Source organism: Neofelis nebulosa, chromosome 6 (genome assembly GCF_028018385.1).
Source record: "Neofelis nebulosa isolate mNeoNeb1 chromosome 6, mNeoNeb1.pri, whole genome shotgun sequence".
NCBI lineage: Eukaryota > Metazoa > Chordata > Mammalia > Carnivora > Felidae > Neofelis > Neofelis nebulosa.
Genome location: NC_080787.1, coordinates 6,400,324 through 6,427,943, shown reverse-complemented (window position 1 = coordinate 6,427,943; position 27,620 = coordinate 6,400,324). Strand labels below are relative to the sequence as shown.

The following is a 27,620-nucleotide window of genomic DNA, read 5'->3' as shown; positions in this document are numbered from 1 at the left end:
AGCTAAAGAGCTTTTCCTGGATCTGCTCGGTTTTGATAGCTTTTAACACAAAATAATCTTTATGCCAAAGGGACCCATCTTGGGGCGGCCTGCCCTGGGCCCCGACATCTCCATGCCTAAGTATTAAAAGCGTATTTTTATTAGGGAAGGTGTGCCGAATTTAGGTACTTCCTATTTGGCCTACTCAAGATTATGTCATTTTTTTTTTCCATTTGAATTGAATTAATGAATTACATTCATTAATTATGTAGTATGGAACCAACTTTAAATTGTTTAAATGACCACCTTCTGTTTTTTGCAAGTACGCTTAAAACGGGTACTGCTCGATTCTGTTCGTGAACACCTTCCGCAGTGGTGTTAGTTAGCTGAAGATCAGACTGTTCTACCCCACGGTGCGCCTGTTCGCCATAAGGGTTGTTTTGAGCTGATTAGTTCTGAGAAAAACCAGACACAGAAGAAGCTCTAAAAACAGAGTAGAAGTTACCCGTCTGTAAGGGCAGTTTATAAAGGAACTCTCTATGGGAGAGGCTTTCCTTCTCTGTACTCTAAATCACAAGAGCATCTTTTGGTAACAGCCCTCCAGTCTGTCTTTTTTTTTTTTTTAATTTTTAGACGTTTGCTTATTTTTGAGAGACAGAGAGAGACAGAGCATGAATGGGGGAGGGGCAGAGAGAGGGAGACACAAAATCTGAAACAGGCTCCGGGCTCTCAGCACAGAGCCCAATGTGGGGTTCGAACCCTCAAACCGCAAGACCATGACCTGAGCTGGAGTCTGAGCCTCAACCCACTGAGCCACCCAGGGACCCCTCCCTCCGGTCAGTCTTAAGGGTTAACTTGCTTCAAGCTAACACACCCCTTACTTGCTGGCCCAAGGCCTTTCATTGTAACAGAACTAAGGTGCTCTCTCTGAGATTTGCAGACCACTGGCCTTGAGGAGTGAAGGACCAGAATGTTCCCAGGCCACGGAGGCCAGCAAGCGGGTTTAAAGCCACCTTAGCTTTCCGATTAGCCTAGCAATTTTTTAGCAAAATGTTTTTCTTTTTCAGGTCACACAAATGATTTTACTAATCTCCCCGTGGGTGTCTGCAGACCTGTCCTCCTTTGCAGAAAGAACGGAGTCCTCCTACGTACCATGAAACAGGAACCCAACTCCCTCACACATCCCAGCACTGAGATAACATTAGCGGCTGGCACCATGGGGTCTGCGCATAATCAAGAAATGTTGCAGGCCCCTTTACTTCCTTTGCTGATTAACCCCCTAAGTCCCTTTAAAAACCCCTGGGCCGGGCAGAAACCTGGGAGTTGGCTTTTGGACAAGAGTCTGCCTTCTCCTCAGTTTGCTGGGCTCCGGAATAACGGTCGATTCCTTTCCAGTCAAAACTTGAGTATGGGTCTTTCAGTCGATGACGCTCAGCTAAACTTGGGTTTGGTAACATCATCAATGGAAAAGGCACTGACTTTACACTGCGTGACAAACACTACCTGTGTTTACCTTGCTTTTCCTGATAACCTCAAAACTGGCGCCCCCATACCTTCCTTTTCCTTGTCTTTAACTAGGATGGTATTTCAGCTGGAGTTGGAAGTCACTTTGAAGAGTTACTCATTTTCCCCTGGGCGTCTTTCATATATACCGGAGGTTCCATGTTCGTGAGCTTCTGTGTTTTTCTTTTGCTAATTGTTCACGACAGGGATCTCGGGCAAGAACCCAGAGGGACAGAGGGCAAATTATTTTTCCTACTCTGCAAAGCAAAATGAATCGGTGTTCGTTTTTTTTAATTAGCAAGCTTTATTTTTTAGAATAGATTTTCAGAAAAATGAGCAGAAAGTACAGAGAATTCCTGTATCGGAGCTCTTTAATTGTGTTACTTTCATTTGTTGCTGGTATCAGAGTAATGCTGGTGTTATAAAATCAAAAACAAAGTCACTTCTTCCTACATTATGCTATTTTCAGTATTTAAATATTAAAAAGGTTCAAAGCATTCCACTCCAAAATATGCCGCTTTGGGAAAGGCATTATTTTTAGGCAACGGAAGACCAGCAGAGACAAGCTCTTTACTGCCCCCCCCCAGCTGCTTAAATGCCTAAAATACAGTGTATTTTGTAAAGGAATTTTGTAAAGGAATTTGTAAATTCCTGTAAATTTTGTAAAGGAATTTACATTTATAAGGGAAACTTCCACTAGAAAAAGCATCTGTACCAAGAAGAGAGCTATTCCCAGAGACAAATTTATCCAGGAGACACTCTTAGCTGCACAGAAAGGCAACTTTATTTACCATGCATTTCCTCCTTTACTTTCCCATAAGTTGCCTCTTCCAACTTAGAAGCTCCACATCTCGATTCCTGTGCGTCTCCCAGGATGGCACGGAGGTCTCGATCATCTGTGAGATGCCTGCGTGTGCGAACGTAATTAAGATAGCTTTTTTCTTCCTGTCAATGTTTTGTGTCAACTTAATTCTTGTGCCAGTCGCAGAACCCAGTCAGTGTCCCTCTCCTGCAATGTCATCACACACTTGGCTTTGCTCTGACAAGTCACTTAACTGTCTCCGTGGGTATTAGCCACATTAGTAATGCCCGTTGTCCTGGAAAATCACCAATTTTGTCCAGGTTCTCATTTTTTTTTTGGTTGAGGTGTACAAAATACTCTTTTAAAATTATATTTGTACATTTCTCCTGCATCCTCGTTGTAATTCCCAGTTTTATGTTCCTGTTTTTAATAACCTAATTATTATCTATTTTATTTCTCTTCATGTTATCTATATATTTTTCCCTTTTGTTTTTTCCTAAAAATAATCTTTGGGATCCTGCTTTTTTCCCTTTAGCTTTTTAAATTAATTTCTTATGCTTCCCTTGGTTCTTTAATTGTTCCTTTCCCACTATCATGTCTCAAACACTTATTTTCTTTATTCTTGTTTAATGATGTGAAGGTTTTAGGCTCTGAGCCCACATTGAGCTGTACCTAAACGTTCTCAAAACACACGTGCAAGAAACACACATGCGTGCACACACACACACACAAGAAGGATATCTAGAATAATGTCTCCCTTACCTCATACTTGACTTTATTTAATCTATACAGTACAAACCATGAAAGCACGTTGAAAAACACGACATGGCCCACCTAGCTATAGTTTCTTTATTCTGGGACGATCATCTCCCCGCATGGGCCAACTGTCACCTTGTTCCTGGTTTCACCCTTTAGCCTGTTACTTGGCCCAAAGGGGATGCTCAGTAGATTTACTGTGAAGGTGATAACTTTTCAAGCTGTTGGATGCCCGCTTGCACTCCCAGGCTCCGTGGGACCCAAGCAAGGTGCTCCTAAGGTTATGATGTGTTTTAATCACATTTAACATCGCTGGAGACACGTGACCTGATGTCCCTCCCTTTGTAGGTCATTTGCTGTCTTTCTGTTTATGAAGTTTGGTAACAATGACAAGATATCTCAGTTTTGACGGATTCAATATTTGTTTCTCCCGGAAGATGACTTTCTTTATAAATATTTGCAAACATTTTTGTTGAGGTTTTATTTCTTGTTTCACTTCATTTTTCTCTACTTCAGACACCGGCCACCAGATCGTTTAGCTCTCCATCGTGTTTCGGTAAAACCTACGTGATTCTGTTTCCGTGTTTGTCATTTTCCTTTGAATTTTATGAATTTTTCCCTAATCTTGTTTTGTCACAGACTCAGTTTGTTAGGGTTACTCACTGTTTCTACTTTGTAAATGCTGTAATGCATTTTATTTGCTCTTCAGTCTCCATTTTCATTCAGCTCTGACGTCTTTAAACTCATTTTGCTTCGAAGCCAGAGCATGAGCATGTGACCCAGCTGCCACCGGCCCCCCGACCCGCGTCAGGCTTCGGTTCAGGCGCTGTGGACGTGGAAAAGCAGGTAGTGCGAGCATCGGCTCCGCCGAGAGGGGCAGAAAATGTGTTCATTTTTCAGAAGAACCTTGCACCACTGCTTGGCGGTGCGGCTGTGCTGGGGGGGGGTTGGTGGGTGGATGGGGCATTATTGCTGGTTGCACAGCGTCTACACCTGGTCCTCTGGTCTCAGGAATTCTGGTGGATTTCTTACCCACTTGTTGCACAGTTGGGTTGGCCATATACAGGTAAGAACTCTGATTGGTACGATGAGTCTTTGAAATGTTGTTTAAAGGGCCATAAGAGACGCATTCTAACATGTCAGTTTTGGATAGTTTCTGATTTGGGTGAAAGTGTTGGTTTGAGGTTATCAGAGAAAGTGAGCCTTAGGACCATAGACCTCCACTAATCCTATCTCTCCCTATCTTCATCCTCACCGCCCTTCTGAGGAAAGAGAGAGAGGGGTGGGGAGAGAGAGGGGGGGACACACAGAAAGAAACAGAGACAGAGACAGAGAGAGGGGGGACAGAGGGAGAGAGGGGGGAGGAGAGAGAGAGGAATTGAGATGGGGGATAGAGAGAGAGAGAAAGACACACACACACACACACACACACACACACAGAATCTCAGGGTTCTTTGGGTCTTGTACAAGATGCCGATTTCTCCACAGGGCTGGAGGGGGCTACAGACCTTTTGGGCATCTTTTCAGTAATTGACCCATTTTTCCACATTAATTTCCTTCGTTCCTTGTGACCTGCCAAGACATGTTTTATTCTTGGAGGTTAGTCATTCCGGATAATTCTTCCTCGAAGACTCTCCTAACGTCATCCTACAGGGAAGACGCCAACAGACTGAGGTTTGGCAGTTCTTTCATCTTGAGGGAAGTTCCCCTGATCGGTGTTGGGGGAGATGAGTTTTCGGTCTGGAAGGATGTTGTGCAACCTTTGCCCAGGTTGCAGCCCCCACCTCCCACCGACAATCTACATGTTTCCAAATTGGAGGATACTACTGTTTGCTTTCAGCTCTTACATAATTGATTCATTCTGTGAAGTACCTGGGAGTGTGTACAGAGAACCTGCTCAGTTCTCTTCTTTTAGATTGGTGCTCGTAACTGTTCATTCTTCGGGTGACCTTTAAAAAATGGACATATAACTTTAGCCTTTTCTCCGCTTTGAATACTTGCTAGGGATCCAAACACTTTCTCCTATTTTTATTTATTTTCTTAGATTTAGAGACAGGGAGGGTTTATAGTTATTAGGATCAACTAGGAGCTTTTTAAAAATGTTGATTTTGGGGATCTATCCCAAACCAATAAACTCAGTCTCTGAGGGTGAGGACTGTTCGTGGGTATGGTGCTAGGCAATTTTCCAGTTCCTTCAGGGGGAAGAACCACTATTGTAAAAATACAGATTCAGAGGGGTTGGAATGTTTTGTGCCCCCAAAGCACATAGCAGCCAGGCTCTGAGGTGTTTCCAATGCTATTTCAACATTTCCGCATTATTAATATGGTCTTAAAGACTTGTGAGGAGAAGATACACCCAAAGGTAAATGGCATTTTCCCCGGGTTATAAAAAGACACCACTTTTCTCAAATGGCAAATGAAGTCCAGCCACATCTGCCTCTGGCAGAGGCAGAATAATGAGGACCTTGAATCATGGACTCTATAGCATCATCTTTTTGAGACAGAATTTGAGTCTTTCCTAGAGTTACTGGCTGAGATGACTTTTTTTTTTTTTTTTTCAACATTTTTTATTTATTTTTGGGACAGAGAGAGACAGAGCATGAACGGGGGAGGGGCAGAGAGAGAGGGAGACACAGAATCGGAAACAGGCTCCAGGCTGCAAGCCATCAGCCCAGAGCCTGACGCGGGGCTCAAACTCACGGACCGCGAGATCGTGACCTGGCTGAAGTCGGACGCTTAACCGACTGCGCCACCCAGGCACCCCTGGCTGAAATGACTTTAATGGGACATTTCAGTTGCTACCATATGTCCATTGTCTTCTTGAAAAGTGGGTTAAAGACCCAGTGGTTGCCCTTTATTTGTATTGCTATTATGCAAGGGAGGGAAAAAGGTTTTCCTTGACCCTCGTAGGGTCCCTGGCCGGCTCTCAAAATTAAACCGACAAAGGCAGATTCACAGGAGGAAAGCACACAAGTTTATTTGACATAAGGTGTACGTGATCCAGGAGCCTTCATAAGGAAATAAGACCTGAAGGCAGGGTTAAGCCTGATTATTTTTACGCCGAGCTTGATGAAGAATGGACGAGCCTGCAGACCCGTGACAGGCCGGGGTCCCGGGGTCCCTTTCTTTGTCTTTGGAGATAAGGATGCTGTTTTCCTCAGGGTACCTCTGACACAGGAGTTTTATGACCTGCTTCAGGGCAGATGAGCAGGGGGCGGGTCAGAGTGACCTTCCTGCTTCTCACATTTTCTCAAGCTCCTTCCGCTTGAAATAGTTGATTTGCCAACTTGCCATATTTTAAGCTAGCATGTTCTGAACCCCATCAATCACAACAATATGCCTATTTCCACGTCGGTGCCCCCCCCCTTCAAAACATAATATCACACACTACCTCCCAAACCACGGCCAGTCATTCCGAACACTGCCATTTATATCACGGCTCCAATCACGCAGGAACTCAGGTGCGGAGGGAACCTTCACAATGGATAGTCTTAGAAGGGGTTCATAAACAGGCTATTTGACAAAGGTGTGGGCAGGTTGAGGGGAAGGACAGAGAACACAGCTACTGCTGACGGGTGGTTAGCATCCCTAGGGCCTGAAGCAGCAGGGAAGAAGCCATTATTGGAGATGAAGGAAAGGTCCACTTGGATGACCTAGACGGAGGTGAGGCCCAGAAAGGAGTGCAGAGAGATAGATACCCCCACCTCCGTGTCCTCTCTGACCTCCCTCCCGCTGGTGCCCCCACTGTGAAACTGCAGCTGATGTCAGCGGCTGGTGGGGAGCCCATGATGTCGTCCAGACCGGCCAGCCTTCCACATGACAGAAGGTGGAGATCAGAAGACGGTTATTATTATTATTATTTTTTTTACCATTGACGATTCTAAGCATTTAGCTTCCTGCTTTTCCCCACGCACACGATTTTATGCTTTAAGGCCTATGTTGTGTCACAGATTTGGCTTCTCTGATGAAAATCAGCTTAAGATCCGGTGGCGCCCCAAGTCTTGTAAGTTTCCACGCCTTAAGAACAGTAATTCCCAAGATGCGGGCTCTTATCTGGATCCGGATCCGGGACACGGGCCCATGGACGCTGCCCTGGGATTTACGCGCGGCCGTAGAACAGTGCCTGCCGACGGCTGCTGTTCAGATGGGATGGTCTCTAGAGGTCAGGCCAACTTGGTCTCTGGAGGCCATGGAGGGGGTTGGGGGCGGGGCGGGGGAGGACTTCTCCGGTTGAGGGTCATCTACCGAAGATCTAGTGTTGCTTCTCACCTCTCGTGTTCAGGTGTCACACACGGGGAATGACAGCGGCCCAGCGATGGTCTGCGCTCCCCTTCCCCGCCGTGCGTGTGTCTGGGAGGAGGAACCTGGTCCCCGGTCTATTCCTCTCAGCCCCGACTGTGAGGCAGTGTGTGGTCAAGAATACTGGGCAGGCTATTCTCCTCTTTAAACGATTCCGCTTCTCCTGCACAGGAATTATTCCATGAAAGCAAAAAGGTCTCGTATCTTGTGTGTACTTCCACTTTAATGGTTGCAATTTCCGCGGGCCCAAATCAAACGAATAAGCCAGCAGACCAATGCACACAAGGGGCTTTTATGATTAAAGGCCACATGGAGGGGACGAGGGTTGTGGGTGGGCATGACGTCACAAACAGCCAGGCAAACGGCCAGGAACCTGCAAGACCCAGCGGGGTGGAGGAGGGGGGGTGGGGGGTGGAGGGGTTTGGGGGTGTGTGGAGGTGCGGTGGGGTTGGGGTGTTGAAGGGGGTGTTGAGGTGGGGGGGTTGGAGGGGTGGGGGGAGGAGCAGGGTGAGGATGGGGGTGGGAGTGTGAAGGAAGGGGGGTGGAGGGTGGGGGGTGGAGGAGGGGGGGTGGAGGGATGGGGTGGGAGTGGGAGTGTGGAGGAGGGGGGTGGAGGGATGGGGTGGGGGTGTGTGGACCGGGCCTTGGCCGCCGTGACGCGCAGCAGGAGCGAGGAGGGGTCTCGACTCCAGCGGTTCCCGCGGGGGCTGCCGGAGCGGCGGGCTGGGACCCGGGCTCGCGAGGAGGCGGCGGGCGCGGACTCCAGGGGGCGCGCGGAGCCGGGGCCGGGGACGCGGCTCGTCGGCGCCCCGGGCGCGGTGGGAGCCTCTCGGAGCTGCGGGCGGGGCGGCCCCACGGCTCCCGCCCGCGGACACCGGCCCCGCCCCGCGGGGGGAGGTGGGGGGGGGAGGGGGCGGAGCCGGGAGGGCGGAGCGCGCGCCCGTCCCGGGGGGGAGGGGCAGGCGCCGGGACGGCGGCGTGCGTCGGCTCGCGGCGGGGCGGCGGGTGCGGGCGGGTCCCCGCGCGTCCGCGCGCCCGCGCGTCGGCCCCAGGCTCTGTAGAGCGCGCGCTGGCGGTGCGGGGAAAGCATGCTCCAGTGGCGCAATCGGTTAGCGCGCGGTACTTATACAGCAGTATATGTGCGGGTGATGCCGAGGTTGTGAGTTCGAGCCTCACCTGGAGCATGTTTTCTTCCCTTTGCGGTTTCACACTCCTTTTCTTCGGGTGCGTTTTCCCCTCCTCCTCCGGACAAAGCGCTGGAGGGAGCTTGTGTTGTTTTCCGTGGCGAGACCGCGGATATGGAGGGCATTTGGTAGTTTTCGAACGGGACGAAACCACACACCAGAGGAGGCAAATTGAATTTATCCAGGCAAAGGCGCTTCTCCCGGGTCAGGGGGCCTCACAGCCATTGCATATCGGCGGAGGAGGCCCCATCCTTTCCCCGCTCCTTTCCTTAAAGGATTCCGCAGCTCTTTGGGAAGTGGGCGGGGGAGCGGAGCGCCGGGGCGTGCTGTCTGCTGTCAGCTCCGGGGGTGCGGATGGGGGCGGGGGGGGGGGGCGCTCCCGCATCTTAGTTCTGAAGCCGCAGGGCGCCGTCTGGTGGCCGGATTCCACCTGTGACATCTTCGTGGGATTTGAGTCGCCTAGGCCGGCCTCCAGCAGTGAGGCACCGGGCACAGGTGGCTGGGTACGTACTTCTTCCTAATTTCATCAGAAAATAAACAGACAAGGCCTGTTTGCAGAGCTGCTCTCATTCTGACGCTGTGTCTGAAATAAGTGATTCAAGGTTGCCTGTTTCTTTGTCCAGGCTGTCCTGGATTTATTCTGTCTCAGGGCCTCCTGCTCTTCTGTTCCTTAAATACGACATTCCCTACAGTTCCGTCCTCCGCTTTAAGGATAAGCGGCTATCGGCTAAGGATATACGCATTCTTTGTGTGGCATTCGTTCCCTTGATTACAGCCTCTCCCTAAGAACCGAGGTCTACCCTTTCTGTCGCACCCAGCCCTCTCGTTTGAACCCAGAGCCCAGCATCCTGCTGACCTCTGCGCTGTTCTGACCTTAACCCCATCGGGTCTGTAACATCGACGCGTGGGAAAATTATCAGCCTTAAACCCACTCCCTCTCCTGGGCTCTTTACTTCAAAGGCGGTCATTTAACATATATGGAATGCCTGCGGTTTTACTGGGTCCGTGCCTCGTGCTGAGGATACCCACTGAAGCAAAAAGATGAAGCCTCTGTGCTCTGGATGCTGAGTTCTAGGAGGGAGGAATCCGCAGTGACCGATTAAAAATAAACATCCAAGTAGACAGAGTGGCGGAATGTTTCCTGGAGAAAAACAAAGGCGACAAGGGACAGGAGGCACCGGAGTATGTGCTGGGAGTGCTGTATCGTGTAGGGTTGTGACGGAAGGCTCACTAAGCCAGTGGCCTGTAGGCAGAGGCCTGAAGGAAGCAAGGAAGCAAGTCTCAGGTCTCCACCGCGGAAGTCCTGCCCAGGCCCAGGGAAGAACAAACACGCGGCCTAGCTGTGGGATGTCCCCAGAAGCTCACTGCGGTGTATTTTTCCACAGAAGAGCCTCTTCGATAATTTTTGAAAAGCTAATACGTGACATGATGTTATATACGGTACCGGTTAGGACCGAGGCCAAAGGATGTTCGAGGAGACGGTGTGGAAGCAGAATCCCAGAGGCACAGAGCAGTGTCCCCAGGGCTCTCCCGCGTGCTGTCCGAGGCTGGGCTGTCCCTGGCTTCCGAGGCTTGATTTTAGAGCACTGCCGCGGGTTGTTCAAAACAGAAGACAGCCATGCAGTTTTCTAGCAACGCCTTTTTCGTGAGATTCTCACCAACTTAGTGGCTTAAAAGAGCGCAGGATCATTGCGTTGCAGCTCCTTAGGCCGCGAGTCCACGGTGGCTCTCACTGCCCTGAGATCAGGCTGCCGGCCAGGCTGGGACCTCCTGGAAGTTCTGGGGAAGCATCCTTCTTCTTGCCTGCTCGGCTTTCAGCCTTCTAGAGCCCGCCGGCGCCTTGGCCCTGGGCCATTCCATCTCCAGAGCCAGCCACTGAATGACCCTGATCGCTGCTTCTGTGGTCACCTCTCCTTTCCTGACTCTAATGTTTCTCCTCTTCCATCTTTTAAGGACCCTTATGATTGTATTGGAGCCCCTGGATAATCCAGGATAATCTCCCTATTTTAAGATCCTGAATTTAGGCACATCTGCAAAATTCCGTTTGCCGTGTGAGGCAGCACATTCCCAGGATCTGGGGGTGGTGGTGTGGACATCTTCACGGAGGCTTTACTCTGCCCAGCAGGACGATCGTATCTCAGGGGTAAACTCCACCACCGTCGACGGGGAGCAGCGCCTTCCCCCAGCATCTCCTCCTTCCCTGGTGTAGCCTACTTCCCCTGCATGCCCCCCTGGCCACCACTCACCTGCTCTCCACTGCCATCCGGTTGCCTCTTCTAGAATTTCGTGTAAGTGAGATCCTACAACTTGTGGGGTTTTGGTTCGACCTCTTCTACTTGGCATCGCGCTGTGCTGATGTCTGTGGCCGAGACTCATGTTTGATTCCTCGTATTTGTCTGTTACGCGGTCTTCTTGATTCCACCTCACCTCCTAACGTCTCTCTCTATTCCCCTGCCTATGAGATTCTCTTCATCTGGTCCATGTGCCAGATTCCTGCTCCTTCTTCGTGGCCCGGAAACAGACCTGATGGTTTCTTCCCTCTTCCTAATAGATAATTTGTAGTGCTGAATTCACATTTATCTCATGGTAAAAAAAGATGTGTTTACATATACAGCCGTCTTTCCTACGAGTTTGCTTATTAAGGGCAATTACCATGACTTTTTGCTCAAAAGTGCTCAAAATGCTCAAAAATATCTATAGAGTCTCAAAATGGTACAGGAGAAGAATGCAGAACTTTGAAGAGAAAAGGAAGATAAAAAAGGAAGGAGGAAAAAGTAAGGTGGTTTGGATGGGAATGATGAGAAGGAAAAAAAAAAGGGGTTTCTGTTGGCTGTTCCAGGTGAAAATATCAGATATTTTAAACACTATAACTCGAGGTTTTTGTAGAGTTGACACACACTTCCACCAAATGAGGATTGATTTACACGCTTGGCTGAGAAATAGAACTGGTAATGAGTTTGTTTTAGCCACCGTGAGACCTCGTGTGCCATCAGAAAAGGCCACATAGGGGCGCCTGGGTGGCTCAGTCGATTGAGGGTCCGACTCTTCATTTGGGCTCAGGTCATGATCCTGGGGTCGTGGGATCCAGCCCGTGTTGGGCCCCATGTTGGGTTCCACACTGGGCACAGGGCATGGAGGCTGCTTAAGATTCTCTCTCTCCCTCTGCCCCTTTCCCCAGCCTGTGTGCACTCTCTCTAAAATTAAAAAGAAGGTGGGGGAGGAGGAGGAGGAGGAGGAGGAGGAGGAGAAGAAGAAGAGGAAACAGCTAAATATTCTACTTCAAAAATTTCCCTCTTCATTGTGTCCAGTAAAATTTTGTGACTATTTATGGAGTGATAGAATTTTAAATAGTTGAACAAGAAACTTTCTCACAATTTTGACCCCTGGGTGTCTTTACTATTTGCTTATTTCTCCCCAGTTTCCATTTCTATTTCTGGTGCAAACTGAAAAGATCCATATCCTTAAAAAGCCCTGTAAGTGATTTTATCCATAACTTAAATATGGCCCAGTCTTGTGTCCTCTGTCACATCCAAGTTATGGTTCATGTAACAATTTTGTGAATTTTTATTTATTTATTTATTTTGCCTAGATAACACATTTCCTTGGCTCTGAATATTTGTGAGTATCAAGGTCCTCCCTGGTTCTATCTCCCAGCCCCCAGGTCCCCGAGCACAGGCTGTTGCTTTACGTTGTGGACGCAAATTGAATAAGCTTTCTAAAAATCTTTAAAGAGAAAGGAAAAGAGTTTCATTTGAGCACAAGTTAGTTCAGGTGCCTGGGATACACAAACCTTGCAAAGAAGAGAGAGCTCTTAGGAAGGAACATTTGGTGCAGTTATATATGTTTTTCACATTTAAAAAAGTTATGGGGGCGCCTGGGTGGCTCATTCAGTTAAGCGCCAGACTTTGGCTCAGGTCAGGGTCTCCTGGTTCATGGATTCAAGCCCTGTCAGGCTCTGTGCTGACAGCTCAGAGCCTGGAGCCTGTTTCAGATTCTGTGTCTCCCTCTCTCTCTGCCCCTCCCCTACTCATGCTCTGTCTCTTTCTCTCAAAAATAAATAAACATTAAAAAAATTTTAATGTTACAAATCATCATGATGAAGAACACTCTAGAAAGTTAGACTTTATCTTACATTTTTAGTATGTGCAACGCCGCGTGACTTTAATCTTACAGGAACCAGGGAGGTTTTGAAACTTTTCTTATCTTTATGTTAGGAATGCTCCTTTTTGGTTATTATTATTTTTTTAAATAAAGCAGATGTACCGTGTGTGTTCAAGGCAGAAATAGAGCCCCTGCTTTGAGGTTTTGCTGAGTCATTTTGACCTTGGTAAATGTTAAAGCATGGCTTCCCTGGGAGCCCAGAAGCAGGGCCCATAAACACGAAAAGTTGACAATTTTCTTTGTTTTACCAATGTTGTTAGTTTCCTCAAAAGCTAGAGTGACTTACATTCTCTTCTTTGCCAGATACCATTTGAGGTGAACATGTGGAGAGGACCCCACCCCTTCCCAGGTAGTGAAAACGGCCAGAGAGGTCTGTCCTTTGCTTCAGATATTGGAAGCTAATCTATGTCATACCCAAAAGTAGCAGTGAAACCTTGGTCTGTGAGCCTAATTCATTTCAGAAACATGCTTGTGATCTAAAGCACTTCATTGCAAATATTGAATATTTGTATATTCAAGCGAACTTCAAAACCATTGGCTCAGTTGTGATCACCTGACGTTCGGCGTCACGTACGACTCGTTTTGCAAGACATCGCTCATGTATCAAGTGAAAATTTATCAGAAACGTTTGCTTGTCTTGTGAAACGTTTGCGGAACAAGATACTTGCAACCCCAGGTTTTACTGTGTATATATTTTAGGATGGGTCTGGCCACATACCACAGCTATGTCAGAAAGACCAACCATGTGATCTAGGGTGGGGGCTTTAGGTCATGCTCTCAGGCAGCCTGGAGAGTGAGTTCAAGCACATGCGTAATCGATCACTTATGCCTGTACAATAAAGCCCGATAAAAACTCTGGGCACAGAAACTCAGGTGAACTTCCTGAGCTAACAATAAATACTCTGTGCATCGTCACATGTCGATGCAGAACGATCGCTTATCCTGAGGATGACAGCAATTTCATTTGGAACTCTGCCAGAGTCTGCTGGATGTGTGTCTCCTTTTGGCTGATTTTAATTTGTGTCCTTTCCCTTTAATACACTGTAACCAATGAGTATAATAGCTCTGATGAGCTCCGGGACCCCTTTTAGCAAATTATCGAGCCCAATGGTGTTTTGCAGAACGAAAACTTGCAAATACGTGTCAGAAGTGAAAGAAGCCTGGGGACTGTGCCCTCACACTTTGCTGTTTGGCCAGCTCCAGGTAGAGGAGTCAGGTAGAAATCTCCCCCGATCTGACAGTGCTTCCCATGAAACGGATCAATAGTAACATAGGGAATAAGCTTAATTATTTCTAACACCCTCTTTTTACAATATTAAGGAGCAAATCGTGGCTGATTCTCTAGGAGCCCTCTGGGAAATCTCAGTCAGTGTTAGGTGCAAACTGCGTCAGGAGTTGAAGCGAGGAGAAAAAAATGTCAAAAGTTTCCAGGTAGTAACACCTAATTAAATAGGTTCGCAAGTTAATACTTGGCTCCCTATTTAACCAAGTGACAATAAGATCTTAAAGGTAAACACAGGGGACTTTCAGTTTCTGCTCCAACATGTAAACAGTTTGGGAGCCATCACTCTCATGCTCACCACAAGAGAAAAGCTGAAAATCAATAATTCTCCCTAGATGTATCAGGATATTGAGGTCACAGGGCGAGCTGGTAACCCAAAACCTGGAGAGGAAGGAGAGCGGCAGAGGGAATCACGGTCACTGATCACAGTCCGTGAGAATCACAGAAGGTGGAATCACAGCCAATGCTCAAGTAAGCCCCAGAAGGTGGAAACGGAGCGGGAGACAACTAACAAAACAAAGAACAAGGGAAATGAGTGGAAAATGTTTACAAATACGGATGTCCTTGACTTGCAGTGGGGTTACGTCCTGCTAAACCCATCATAAATGGAAAATGTAAGTTACAAATGCATTTAACGCACTTCCTACAGGACATCAGTTTCGCTTGCCTCACATGTGTTCAGAATGCTCCCATCAGCCTACAGTTGGGCAAAATCATCTAACACCCAGCTTATTTTATACTAAAGTGTTGAATGTCTCATGTAATTCACTCAATGCTGTGCTGAAAGTGACCAGCAGAACGGGGTCAGAATGGTCGTGATGCTTCCCAGCATCACGAGAGAGGACCCCACCTACATCACAGCCTGGAAAAAGATCGAAATCCAAAGTCAGCTTCCTCCTGAATGTGTATGGCTCTTGCACCAACGTAAACGGAACCATCATAAGTGGGGACTGTCTGTGCGGTAATCCCTCCGTACACGTGGTTCCACTTTTGACAGTTTCCGCTGCCCGCGGTCAGCTGAGGTCTGGAGGCCGACGACCCTCCTTGTGACATGTCATCAGAAGGTCAAGAGCAGCCTAACGCCTACATCGCAGTGGCTGCCTCATTCAACCACTGCATGTTTCAAAACGTATGGGCCTGTACAACACAAAGAGTAAATCCTAGGAAACTATGGACCTTGGCTGCCAACAATGTATCACTCTTGGTTTATCCATTGTAACAAATGTATCATACTAATGCAAGATGCTACTAAGAGAAGAAACTCTGAACTTGGGGGAATAGGGAATCTGGGAACTCCCTGAACTTTCTGCACAATTTTTTTTGTAAACCTAGAAATGCCCTGAAATATAGCCTATTTTGAAAAGTCAACATAGAAGGTAATGCCATTATAAATAACCGTAGCTGTGTCAAAGGTGGAAAGACTTTGTTATCTTACATAATCAAGGGCATACTAAAAACAGATAGTCGTAGGAGTTAAATTCTGCCATTTGGGGGAGGAAATGAACTGAAATGTCACCGTTGTGCCAAAGCAGGTAATGGCGGGAGCTTTTGAAGGGGGTTTGGGGTGCATTTAGAGTTACCCATAATATCAAGGTGAAAAGCCAGAGCAAAATAACTGTCAAACAAAGAAGCAAAATTAGATTCTTACTGAGCTGCCCCAGACGAATGTCTGGAGCACCTGTATCAGCAGGTGGTCTCACTGGGATCGATCCCAGAGCCGCCGTCAGGAAAGGACGACAGCAGGCTGGGAGCCCTCAGCGTCTCGGTGGATAAGACGGGTGTCCCAGGTGGGCTTTTACTCCCGTGTGACCCAGGACACCAAACGGCCAAAGACAAAAGCCAGATAGATGAGGACACCGACTTTCTTTAGGCCCTCGTGATCGGGAGAGTGCCCCAGAATGCGGGATGGTGGTGTTCTCTGCAGGGTGGTTTGCCTTAGACTTTTATAGGGAATATACACAGCGTCCACATGAGGTTGTGTGGAATCGTTTAGCAATTGGGGAAGTTTCAATCAGATGAGTGGGAAGTGCTCAGTTGTGTGTCTGGCTACTTTCAAGGGGATTGTACAGAGTTCACACAGCAGGCCTGGGACTGCTGTCCTTAGAAGGGCCTGCTTGCAGGATGGGCCTGTGGCTGGCATCCGGGAACTTAGATTTTAAGAGATTCCGACCGTTTCCCAAATGGCAGGAGCGCCTCACTGTGCCTGAGCTGTTCATGCAAAGCATACAGTTCTGCCGAACACCTGCCTTCTTCCTGGGTCTGCAGTTTTGATATACGCTAGGCAGTCTCCCCCCACCCCCAAGTATTTGGGCACCGGGTCTCTAACGAACTTCCCTGGTGGACATTTTCCATGTCTTGTCACAATTTTTGGCTGTGGGAATTAAGCCTGTCCTCTCTGACTCGCCCCTGGTTTCCCCCAGACTTTGCGCCTGGTGCCTTTTTCCTTTGCTGACTTTTGCTGTGATAAATCATAGCTATGAGGACACCTATATGCTGAGTCCCGTGAGTCTTTCTCGAATCATTGAACGGGGGGTGGGGGTGGGGGGACAGAGGGACAAACAGTTCTCATCTTAGTCAATCACTCATGTCACAAAGGACAAGAACTTGGCGAGGAGTGACAGGGGAAGGGTCTGTGTTTGGTCTTACCAGCAGGTTTGGGCAAAAGAGGAAAGATTTGTGTTTGGGCTTGTCTGCGCTTAAATACTATGATGATGTTTTGCATTATATAGGAGGTGGGGTTTGTTGACTGCAAGTTGCTCATATAATTTTTGATACAGGGTATGCTAAATTAGTATTTTTTTCAGTTATCCAAATAACAGATACCCCCATAGTGTAACTATTTTAAACAATACAAACACCAAAAATATCTTATTCTCCTCTCTGTTAATAATTAATATCATTAGTCATCAAAAAAAAATACAAGTGAAAATCACAAAGAAACTGCACGACATCCTGGCCTGAATAGCCAAAATTAGAATGGCTGACAATATCCGGTACTGGCTAGTCTATGAAGTAACCAGAAGCCTCACACATCGCTGTTAAGAGTATATACACTTAATACGTGCATTTTGGAAAACTGTTTAGCAACATCTAATAAAGTTAAACATACATATATCCTGTGACCCAGCAATTTCATATTCTATCTGTGTATTTATGAATCTAGGTATTTATCAATGTATCTATCCATATACCTTTGTATCTGTCTATGTATCTATCTCTGTATGTATCTATCTATTTATATGATGAATGAGTGCTTATGTTCACCTGAAACCATGCACAAGATGGTTCAGTGGCTTTTGTAACCTAGAACTGGAAACCAAATGCCATCATCAGCATTAGAATGAACCCGTGAATTGTGGTGTAACCAAATGGAAGTTGATGTAAAGGAACAAACTGTCTTCACAGATAAAAACACAGATGAATCTCAAAGACAATATCGAGTGAAAGAAACCAGACATAAGGATGCAGATTCAATTTGTTTTAATGTGTATGAAGACACAGTAAAGGACAGCACATACAGTGAGAGCCCGGACCAGTGGCTGACTTTGGGAGGACAGCAAATGAGAGGGAGTCTGACAGTGCTCAGGTGCTTACACAGGGTGTGTGCTTGTAAAAATCATCAAGCTGTGCACTTAAGATTTGCATACTTTACGCTATGTAATTTATACTTTCGTAAAATGAAAGGGGAAAGGAATAAAAACAACTGAAAGAATAAAAAAATTGGGGGGGAGGGGCGCCTGGGTGGCGCAGTCGGTTAAGCGTCCGACTTCAGCCAGGTCACGATCTCGCGGTCCGTGAGTTCGAGCCCCGCGTCAGGCTCTGGGCTGATGGCTCGGAGCCTGGAGCCTGTTTCCGATTCTGTGTCTCCCTCTCTCTCTGCCCCTCCCCCGTTCATGCTCTGTCTCTCTCTGTCCCAAAAAATAAATAAAAAATGTTGAAAAAAAGAAAAAAAAAATTGGGGGGGTTCAAACTAGAAATTACCCCAAATGGTGTTTTCTTGAATTCTTCCACAGGAAGCTTTGAATCCCTACACTCCCACGGCTATCTAATTCATACATTAGAAACCCAGTACAAAATTTTCTTTATCACCTTTTTTTTTGTTCTTCCTACAATACTCAGGAAACCTTAAATATGGTCACACATTGTGTAAATTTGTTTAACTTTTTTTTCGTATAGTTAACATACAGTATTGTATTACTGTATGTATAGTCACCCCCCCCGTCTGATTTCTTTTTCCGTAGGATTAGTTTTGAAATAGGCAAAATGTAACATTTTCAGAAGATTATTTTTGAGTTACATTTTCAGAAAACAACACAAAAAATTTACTGACTTTCCTGAAACGTATCATCCTAAAAAGCAAACAGGCTGTTCAGAAAAGCTTATTTAAGGAGTAATTGACAAGAAACGCTCTCAGGGCTCGCCGAGATAGCTCAGTTGGGAGAGCGTTAGACTGAAGATCTAAAGGTCCCTGGTTCGATCCCGGGTCTCGGCAAGCGTCCCGCGCCCCTTTTGCAAATGTTGACTTTCCTATTACTGATGGGCCTCGGAAACCGTGAACTCATAGCAAATGTCAGTCGCCCTCAAACAAGTTCAGTCCACAGCACCATTTATGTGGAAAGGAGCCGCATACATTTACCCTTACTTTATTGGAAAGGGCTCTGGTAAACTCTGGCAAAACGCAATTCTACATCTATACACTAAGTTCCTCCAGTTCCTTCAGGTAAAGAGAGCTCAGTGCCTTTTTCAGAGCACTGGGGTGTTATTAAATGCATCTATAAGAATCAGGGCATGAGCACTTTGAGTTCTTCCCTTAATTACCTCTGTTTCTGCTTTCACTTAGGGTCCTTACATGGTCAGCACTTTGAATCTTGTGAGAAGTTTTGCTTACTTGATACAGCATTTTGGTTTTCAGCTCTAGGGACAGTCCTAGTGCGTCATTTTACTGTGCAGAAAGGCGAGAATGATAGTTTAAACACAAATTGAATTTATTTTTAAAGAAGCTCGGTTTATTTTTTAAAATATAATTTGTTGTCAAATTGGCTTCCGTACAACGCCCAGTGCTCATCCCAACAAGTGCCCTCCTCCATGCCCACCACCCACTTTCCCCTCTCCCCCCCCCACATGAACTGAATTTTACTAGTATTTATTAAGATTATACGTGAGTATATATATGCTATAAAATAGCACAGGAATTGTGAACATTGATCTATCATTTTTCCCAAGGCAGTGCTGGATACTTAACGGAATCTAATCTGGAACATAACGCGCATCGTGTGAAATTCTCTTACAAGACATTTGCTGCACACGCTACAATATATGGCCGAGGGTGTAGGTGGGGACGTTAAAGGAACGCTTGACTAGGGGTAGGATATTGTGGGGGGGGGGGGGAAGGAAGCAGACGAGCGCTCTGGTGGTCTCCGAGGACGATCTGAGGGTAGAGGCTAGGATCAATGGATTCGTTCTATACCATTATGTTAAAGGGGGTCTTTTCACGAGCCCCTCTTCTGATCCGGAATCACTACGTTCACACGCAAGATTTCACTTAAAAGCAGGCACGGAAAAATACAGTTGTGGACGTGGGACCTTCGGTCCACGTGGGCAGGTGACCGAGATGGGGTGAGGACAGCTGACCCGCACCCTAGGTTTCCCCAGCTGGGAGGGGCTGGGTCTGCAGGGGAGCGAGTGCGGGGCCCGCGGTGGTCCCGGAGACCCAAGGGCGGGGTCGGAAAAGTCAGGGGGCCGGGCCGCCCTGGAAACTCCGTTCTTCCCGGAGGAAGGAGTCCAGGGTAATCCCTTCGGCGTTTCAAGGCCCGGAAACCAGCGACGTGCGTCGCGGCGGCTTTGCCTGCCGAGCCCGGAGCCCGGGACGCGGTTGGGGGGCGCGGCTGCCGTGCGGACCCCGGGGTCAGGTCGCGGTGGGGCGCGCGGCTCCCCGCGACGACGAGGAGGACGCAGACCGCGGAGGCCACCTCGGGGACTCGGGAGCCCTGGGCCCCCAGTCTCTACCCGTCGACCCTGGACACTTCCAGAGCGGACCCTGGAGGCGCGTGCTTCTGTCCTGCGCCAGCGTCGGCTTTGAACCCAACAGTCGTCATCACCTGTTGATTCTCTTAGCTTTAAATAAAAGTATTCTCGGAAAAGTATTCTCAGCACGAAAGTTCGACAAATACGTGGGGAGTAACTCACGCCGGGAACACCTTCAACCTGTCTTCGGGGGACCGGCCAGGAGGCTCGTGGGACGCCCAGCGCGCAGCTGGCTGACTCCGGGGGTCCCCCCGCTCGCACGCCGCGATCCGAGGGACAGCCAGCAGGTGCCGTCGGCGGAGAATTAACAGCCGGGCGCCGCCTGCCCCTCGCCCTCTGCAAACCTCCGCGGCCCTGCTCTCCCGCTCCCGAACAGGACAACTCACGGTGGTGACCCGTGCTGCTGGGGGCCGCCGTCCCGGCTCATGACGTCGGGGCAGGTGTCTGCGGGGCTTCAGAGACCCCGGGGCACAGCGCCTTTCCTGCCTCGCGCTCGTCTGCGTTTCCTTGTCTGGAACCGACCTGAACTGGACGCGTCACTAAGGTACAAGTCCTGGGAGAGAAGTTGGCGACGTGTGATCCGGAGCTACCGACTCGCCTCTAAAAAGGGGACACTCCCTTCACCACAACCGAAAATCCCGTCTTGGTGCTCTCTCCACAAATAGGCTGGCCCCAGCGTCTGCACAAGTCTCTCCGTGGATTTCCTAGTCCAAATCCGAAGAACTGAGAGTGTAGACTTCTCATTACAGGCTATGGATACAGTTCAAAATGGTCCTTAGAAGCGAGAGAAGAAAAAGAAGAAATTCCCCTTAGTTTTAGGCAAACAAAACTGTAGATGAACTTATTCTTTTAGAAAGCGTCCCCCGTCGGGTGGCCGGTTAGCTCAGCTGGTTAGAGCGTGGTGCTAATAACGCCAAGGTCGCGGGTTCGATCCCCGTACGGGCCACGCAGGGTGACCTTTTTGGCCTTCCTGGCGCGTGGACTTGGCCAACTCACTCGTCGGACCCCAAATCGCCGCTAATCAGAATCAGAAGTTCAGACCTTCCTCTTCCCAACAAGAAGGCTATGTATCTTCGCTTCGCTTCGCTTGTTCTTAATTAAAAGTAACTACACCCGCTGCGAAGAGTTTCCTGAAGCAACCCGAGGGAGTGGCGTGGGAACGAGGCGGCTGTGTTTTAGGAAAGAGGGGCGTCAAGGACAGTTGTAGCAATGTGCCTGCTCGGTTTTCGGTGAAACTCCAGGAGACGGTATTATCCGGGCGCGTAAGAGAAGCTGCTAGAGAGAAAAGGAGGCAGGCGGAGGTTGGCGGTGACTCGGTTGGCTGGGGCAGCGACACACGGGCTTTGCTCCGGTCGGGTCTCCGCCCCTGCACCTGCGGGCCCCCGGCGAGGCTGCACCCGCTTTCTTCGGTTCCGTCCCCGCCCGCCAAGGCGCACGCGCTGACCGCAATTCACCTGCCACGCCGAGCGAGGAGACAGGCTACACATTGGGAAATCGGTCCACGTATGATATGAGGATGATCTTCTGGGCTGGTTTGAAGAATTTCCCCCACTTGGCAGTGATTCCCCCCCAGCCTCTATGCTGGGCCCCGACGCACAGGGAGGAGGCAGGTCTGTTGAGAGCCCCCTCCCCACCCCACCCCCACCCCCGGGAGCTGCCACCTCCCAGGTCTTCCTCATCTTCTCCTGCAGTTTACTTTTGTAAAAGAAGGGATTCCTGTCGGCTCTTCGTCCCTCGGGGGCGGGGGCGTCTGTCCCCACGATGGCCTGGCCGGGCACGTGGGGACATGTCGGGGAGGAGTGGCGACTGCGGCCGGCCGTCAGGGCCAAGCTCTAAGGGGCCCCACTGAGGCAAAGAGCCGCTCGCACCCGTGTCCCCACAGCCCAACCTTCCTTGAGGGGTTCCCCAGGAGGGGTTCCCTTTCTTGGCTGGTAGCCGTGGGAGGAAGCAGCTCGCAGGAGAGACCTCTGGGGTGAGGACCTTTCTTTCCCACGGGGAAAAATGTGGGTGGAAAAGATACTGGAAGAACAGCTTTTATTTTTTAGAGCTTCTTTGATTTTAAAACCTTCCTTCTAACGGTCTTTTTCGGCCAATCTCCTGTCTCAAGTTCAAGAGATGAAGGAAGAAAAAGCTTAGAGGATCGTTCCTTCGATGCTTCTGACGCGTCTCTTTCAGACTCAACCCACAGCCGATGTGGCATAGCATCGCGAGGGTGAAGGATCATGTTCCAGGAAAATGTGTTCGGAGGACTTTGAGGATTGTTTCAATCTTTCTTTTTTCTTTTTCTTTTTTTTATAGGTACCTAGAAAGCATGAAGAGAAAAAAGCGAGCCCGACGAGCCAGCCAGGAGTCGAACCTAGAATCTTCTGATCCGTAGTCAGACGCGTTATCCATTGCGCCACTGGCCCGCGCTTGCTCAGGTGGCCTCAGTGTCAGTATTTTCGTTACTTTACACAATTCACACCAGACGAGGAAGTGGTTGACTAGGAACAAAATCTGTACCAATTCTGGGAAAGCATAATTGATTTTATGACTTGCTTGCAGAACACATTTACATAAAATGTTTTCATTGAAGACAGAGGGCAACCTGCACTTCTCTGACTGTCCCCATGGGACACTTGTTTGGCGCTTCGGGGCTGTTTGCTTTGCTTCGTTTTGGTTTGGCTTTTGCTTGAACAAATCTCCACGGACGCAGGGTTCACGTTCCCTCTGGACTCTGTCTTCACTCCAGCTTATACTGGTGCCTGGCTTTGGGGCTCCTCCTCACCGCCCCGCCCGCAGACGTCGCCCACAGACTGCAAGAAACACCAGATGCAATAAGGAGGCGAGAATTCAGTGGAAGTATACATTTTAAGATTCGCACTTGACGGAGAAACTTGGAAACCAGGAACTCATTTACTAACAAACACAAAATTGGCTTAAATTGTACTTGGCTCTTCGAGGGAGGCAGAATAGTCGCCAGCGTGAGCAGGCGTTCGTCAGATTTCACAGCCTCATGATCAGGCAGCCCGTGTTTTTGAGCTCTCCAAGGCCGGATCTCGGCATGGACGGTGGAGATGTGGAAATCTGGAGGTTCTCAGGCGCCCAGACCAGGGAAGGGGAGGGTGGAAGTCACACCGGGCTGGTGGCCCAGGCACCTCAAACATTCAGGGTTATAAATTGGGACCGTGGCTGAAGGGAGGGGGCCGGTTGGGACCCTCACCAAAAAGCTGCAACGCTGTGAGCAGGATTTGAACCTGCGCGGGGAGACCCCATTGGATTTCGAGTCCAACGCCTTAACCACTCGGCCATCACAGCCCCCGTGGAGAAGGCCTCACTCGCTGGACTGAAGACAAGGGTCTGTCATTGACCCGGTGGCGTGGCAGAAGAGATAGGGGCGGCTGATGCCGGAGGGTCCCCTCAAAACCTTCTTCAACTTCATGGCTCTTTCAACTTTTCAGATATTTAGGCAAAAATCTTGGCAACACGCCTGACTTCAATTATTCTTTCATTCCACACAGGTGCGGGAATTCTCTTTCCCTCTGCCCTCAGAAGCATCTAGATCCGAAAACGCTCTCACCGCCCAGCTGCTAGCAGCCTGGTGCACAGCACCTGCACGTCTAACACGGAATATGCTGCATCTCCTAACGGGTCCCGCATCCGGCCTTTCCAGCCCTCACCGAACACTCCATCATGAGCAGCCAGCCAGTTCAGGATCTTTCTGAACCTGCTCCTCTTGATGGCCCAGCTGTGCTCACAACTCAGTGGCGTCTCCTCCTTTCATCAGAGTAAGCGCCCAAGTCCCCACCTGAGTTTCCGGGCCCCTGAAGACCTCGGGTGTCACCCTGCACCCCTGCTCACCTGGCTGCAGTCGCTCTCAGCCTTGTTCTTCGCTGTAAGCATCAGGCTCCTCGCTGTCCCGTGCTTACCCTGCCCAGTCCCAGCCCCTTAACTACTGCAGGTGTTTCCTCAAATAACACCTGAAACTCACACCTGAAACTTTCACCTCCCCTCTTTCCAGTGCTTCTCCTCATTCTCTGCTTTATTTTCCCCCATGTCACTCATAACCACTGCAACACACTGTGTAACTTATTTATTTTGTGTGGGACCATGTGAGTTAGTTCATGGGACCATGGGACCGTGTGTTGAAACGTGAGTACTCCTGGCTCCCCATTACACGCTTATTCCTTCACATCCTTTTGGATATGCGTGTATTTTCTTCAAATTCCCAAAGCCCCGATGTTCACAATTTCCATATGTAGGGAAGAAGAATGTTCCCTCTCTTCTCTGAGGCTGGGGGCTGGGGCCTGCGAATCCAACTGACAAAAGACAGATGAACCGGAGAAAAGGTTTACAAATTTTGTTGATGTTGATTTTTTTTTCTTATTTTAATTTTACAGGCGTGAAGGCTTCACGTAAAAGAAGTGAGAACCCAAAGAAGCAGTTAGACTGGAAAGCTTTTATGCCATTTTAGCAAAGGGTGATACATTGTAGGGAAGCGGGTAGACCAAGAAAAGGGGAGCGTGGGCTCCAAGGGGCAACGGTTGTGGGAAAGAAAACAGCGGGGAAAGAATGGAAGACGGGGTTGGTTCGCAGTTCATCTCCTCAGGCTCCTCTTGGCGCTGACTTCCTACCTCCAGTCATCGGGGTGGTTCTCTCTCTGGCAGGACATGGGGGGTGGGGGGGAACCTTCACCAAGGGACACTTATGTCCTGTTTCAGGCACACAGGAGGACAGAGGGCTCTTCCTGTTTGCTTTTTCTCAGTTGCTCTCAGTTCAAGATCATCCTTATACTAAACTGACGTATTTGGGTGTAGCAAATGTTCGCGTGTGTTTTTAAGTCTGAGACCCCAGAAAGGAAGTGCAGGTTCACGTCTAAAAGGATGTAGGCTCAGGAGCAAAACGAGGGCCCAGCGGCTGTTTCCGCCCGGTTTCGAACCGGGGACCTTTCGCGTGTTAGGCGAACGTGATAACCACTACACTACGGAAACCCCGTGCTGGGAACAGCTTGGTAAAAGTAAATATTTCTTGATGCCCCCAGGTCTTTTTCGTAGGGGAATTTTCCCTTTACAAGATTAAAGGGAAAAGATTAAAGGATTAAAGATTCCCAGGAGAAATGCGTTCACCAAAGGTATCTACCATAATGTTCAGAGAAGCCTGTCTAGCCAAAAAAATTGGAAACTACCCCAGTGCCCATGAAGGCTTTCTACAGAAAATGACCCTTGATCTGAGACTTCATAGATGAAAAGACTATGAAGCATGATGCAGAGACGTCAGAAAGGGGGGTCTTGTCATTGGGAACTGAGTGGAGTGGGCATGATCTTGGGAGGCGGGGAATGGTGGGTGGGCGGGGATGGAGGCGTGGCGGGGGGGGCGCGGGGAGGTCAGGAGGCAGGTCGGTGGATATCCAAGGATTTGAAGGAGGGCATGGAAAGAAATGAGATTACATGGGAATATGTGGGCCAGACCAGAGACGATGAGGTGTGTGCCTTCCACAGAGGGGAAGGTATAATTTAATCTGAATGTGATGAGACAGGTTGGAGCCTAAGCTTTAATTCTTGGAGTGTAGACGTCATCAGTGAAGATTTCCTTAAAAAAAAAAAAAATCAAGGTGTACTTTACACTATTAAAATGCACTAATCTTAAGGATACAGCTCAATGAAAAAATAAAAGTCACATCACTTCATTGATTCAAGAAGCCCAGCAAATGACAGCCAGGATAATCATAAGGGAAATCATAACCGCCTAAATTATATTGAAATGCTTGGAAACCAAAGATTTAAAAAATCTTAAAAAGGAGGTGGAGAGAAAAGATAATACATTTTAGGTTAAACAAAGGTTAAATGGAATAATAACTCTTCATTCAAAGAAACACAGAAAAAGAGGAACATAAAAAGGGGGGACAAATGGACAAAAAAATAACTTGACGATGGACTTAAATCCAAATATAAATAACTTCATATCGTGTGAGTGGGATAAACACGTAATTAAGTGGCAGAGATCGGCTGGCAGAATAGCAAAATAAGAAAAACCGGAGCCAACTGTTCCCTGCTTACAAGAGACGCGCAAGATGACTAATGATGACAGGTTGAAGGTAGAGTGACGAGGAAAGCTTCCCTTGAAATCACTAGGCATTAGAAAGCTGGTGTGGCCATATGAATATCAGACAGAGTAGACCTGAAGGTAAAAAGCAAGACCAAGGTTAAAGAGGAACATTCAACAACAATTAAATGATCAATTCACCAAGGACACTTATTAATTCTTGGATGGAGCGAAACTGAGAAAATTAAAATAAGAGATAGAACAACCACGACTATGGTTGGTGATTTAAAAGACCCCTTGGAGTAGCTGGTGAGAAGCTGAAAGAAAAGGGGAAATGAGTAGGGTATAGAAGATTTAGGCCATGGCTAGTAACTTAGCAATTTAACCTAATTAGCACTTTTAAGACACTACGCCTAACTCTTGCAGAATACACATTATTTTCAGGTGCACCTGAAAAATTCACCCAAACAGGGCCATCGAACAAGTCCCCCAAATTTTTAAAGGACTAAAATAAACCTTCAGATATTTTCTGACAACAGAATTAAACAGGAAGTCAGTAACAAAAAAGTAGAAAATGCCCAGATATAGGGAAACTTCAGCATGACACTTCTATATAAGCCACAAGTCAAAGTCAAAGTATAATGGAAACCAGAAGGTAATTCTAACTAAAAGCAACTAGGACAATACTTAGTGGAAACTATACAGGTTTACATGCATCTATTAGAAAAAGAAGAGAGGGTTAAAATTGGGAAATTTTAAGAAGGAAGTGATGTCTTGTATTTTAAGACAGAGACTTTGGTGTGTCGAGAATGGCTTTCGATGGCCAATCTGGAAGACAGGGACAGCTAAGAGACGTTGAAGACCCAAAGAGGGACCAATAGAAGGACAGATGGCAAGGACATCTCATGCATGTTGAAGGCACAATCAACAAGACTTTGTGGTGACTTCATGGTGGGAAAGGCAGTGGGAGGAATCGAGGTTAATTTTAACCACAGGTTTCCAATGGGATTGATGTCAGTTGAGTTTAGGGCGCATTGTGCTAATAGTGCCTATGTGAAATCTAAGTGCAGATGGAAATAATGAGTTTCAAGCTTGGGCGAGATCTGTTTTGGATGTGGATATTTGGGGAGATCAGCTCCAGGCAGGCCGCCAAGATGTTTAGAGTTGATGAAGAAATTCTAAAGGATGAAGGATCACCTCCAGAGATTCTGCAATGGGTCAGCGCTGGGGACATCAGCCCTGGAAAGCGCCAAGGTGCTTGAGATTTTTTCCAGGTGTAATCATGGTATAGGTACAAGGCTCAAGAACTTAAAACTTAACCGTCTGAGAGTGTTCGACACTCCTAAGTTTGATGTGCTGTTTATGTGGAATTGTAGACACAGACTCAGCATTAAACAATACCAACACAGAGAAGAAAGTGTGACACCAGGGAACAGGGACGGATGAATCCAGAAGATCTCAGCTGAGTCTGCTGAGTAATGATTTGTGCAAGTAATTATCTACAGGGTGGTCATTATCACATTCATTTCACACCTAAGCTTTCCTGGTGAAAGCTGGACGTACTTCCCAATCATTTCCCTTTCTCCAACACTTTTCATCATCGCCATAC

The 27,620-nt window shown here is 48.0% G+C and overlaps 6 non-coding genes across 6 annotated transcripts; 3 read left to right on the top strand and 3 right to left on the bottom strand.

Moving 5' to 3' along the window:
- The first annotated feature begins 8,429 nt into the window (after window positions 1-8,429).
- On the top strand, window positions 8,430-8,523 carry TRNAI-UAU (transfer RNA isoleucine (anticodon UAU)). Its single transcript has 2 exons — window positions 8,430-8,467; window positions 8,488-8,523. It is a non-coding gene; the product is annotated as a tRNA-Ile (tRNA).
- Window positions 8,524-18,385: 9,862 nt separating this feature from the next.
- TRNAF-GAA (transfer RNA phenylalanine (anticodon GAA)) lies at window positions 18,386-18,458 on the top strand. The gene has a single exon. It is a non-coding gene; the product is annotated as a tRNA-Phe (tRNA).
- Window positions 18,459-20,862: 2,404 nt separating this feature from the next.
- On the top strand, window positions 20,863-20,936 carry TRNAI-AAU (transfer RNA isoleucine (anticodon AAU)). Its single transcript has one exon. It is a non-coding gene; the product is annotated as a tRNA-Ile (tRNA).
- Window positions 20,937-22,325: 1,389 nt separating this feature from the next.
- TRNAR-ACG (transfer RNA arginine (anticodon ACG)) lies at window positions 22,326-22,398 on the bottom strand. The gene has a single exon. It is a non-coding gene; the product is annotated as a tRNA-Arg (tRNA).
- Window positions 22,399-23,205: 807 nt separating this feature from the next.
- Window positions 23,206-23,287, bottom strand: TRNAS-CGA (transfer RNA serine (anticodon CGA)). Its single transcript has one exon. It is a non-coding gene; the product is annotated as a tRNA-Ser (tRNA).
- A 1,600-nt stretch (window positions 23,288-24,887) lies between these two features.
- TRNAV-AAC (transfer RNA valine (anticodon AAC)) lies at window positions 24,888-24,960 on the bottom strand. Its single transcript has one exon. It is a non-coding gene; the product is annotated as a tRNA-Val (tRNA).
- Between the last annotated feature and the right edge of the window lie 2,660 nt (window positions 24,961-27,620).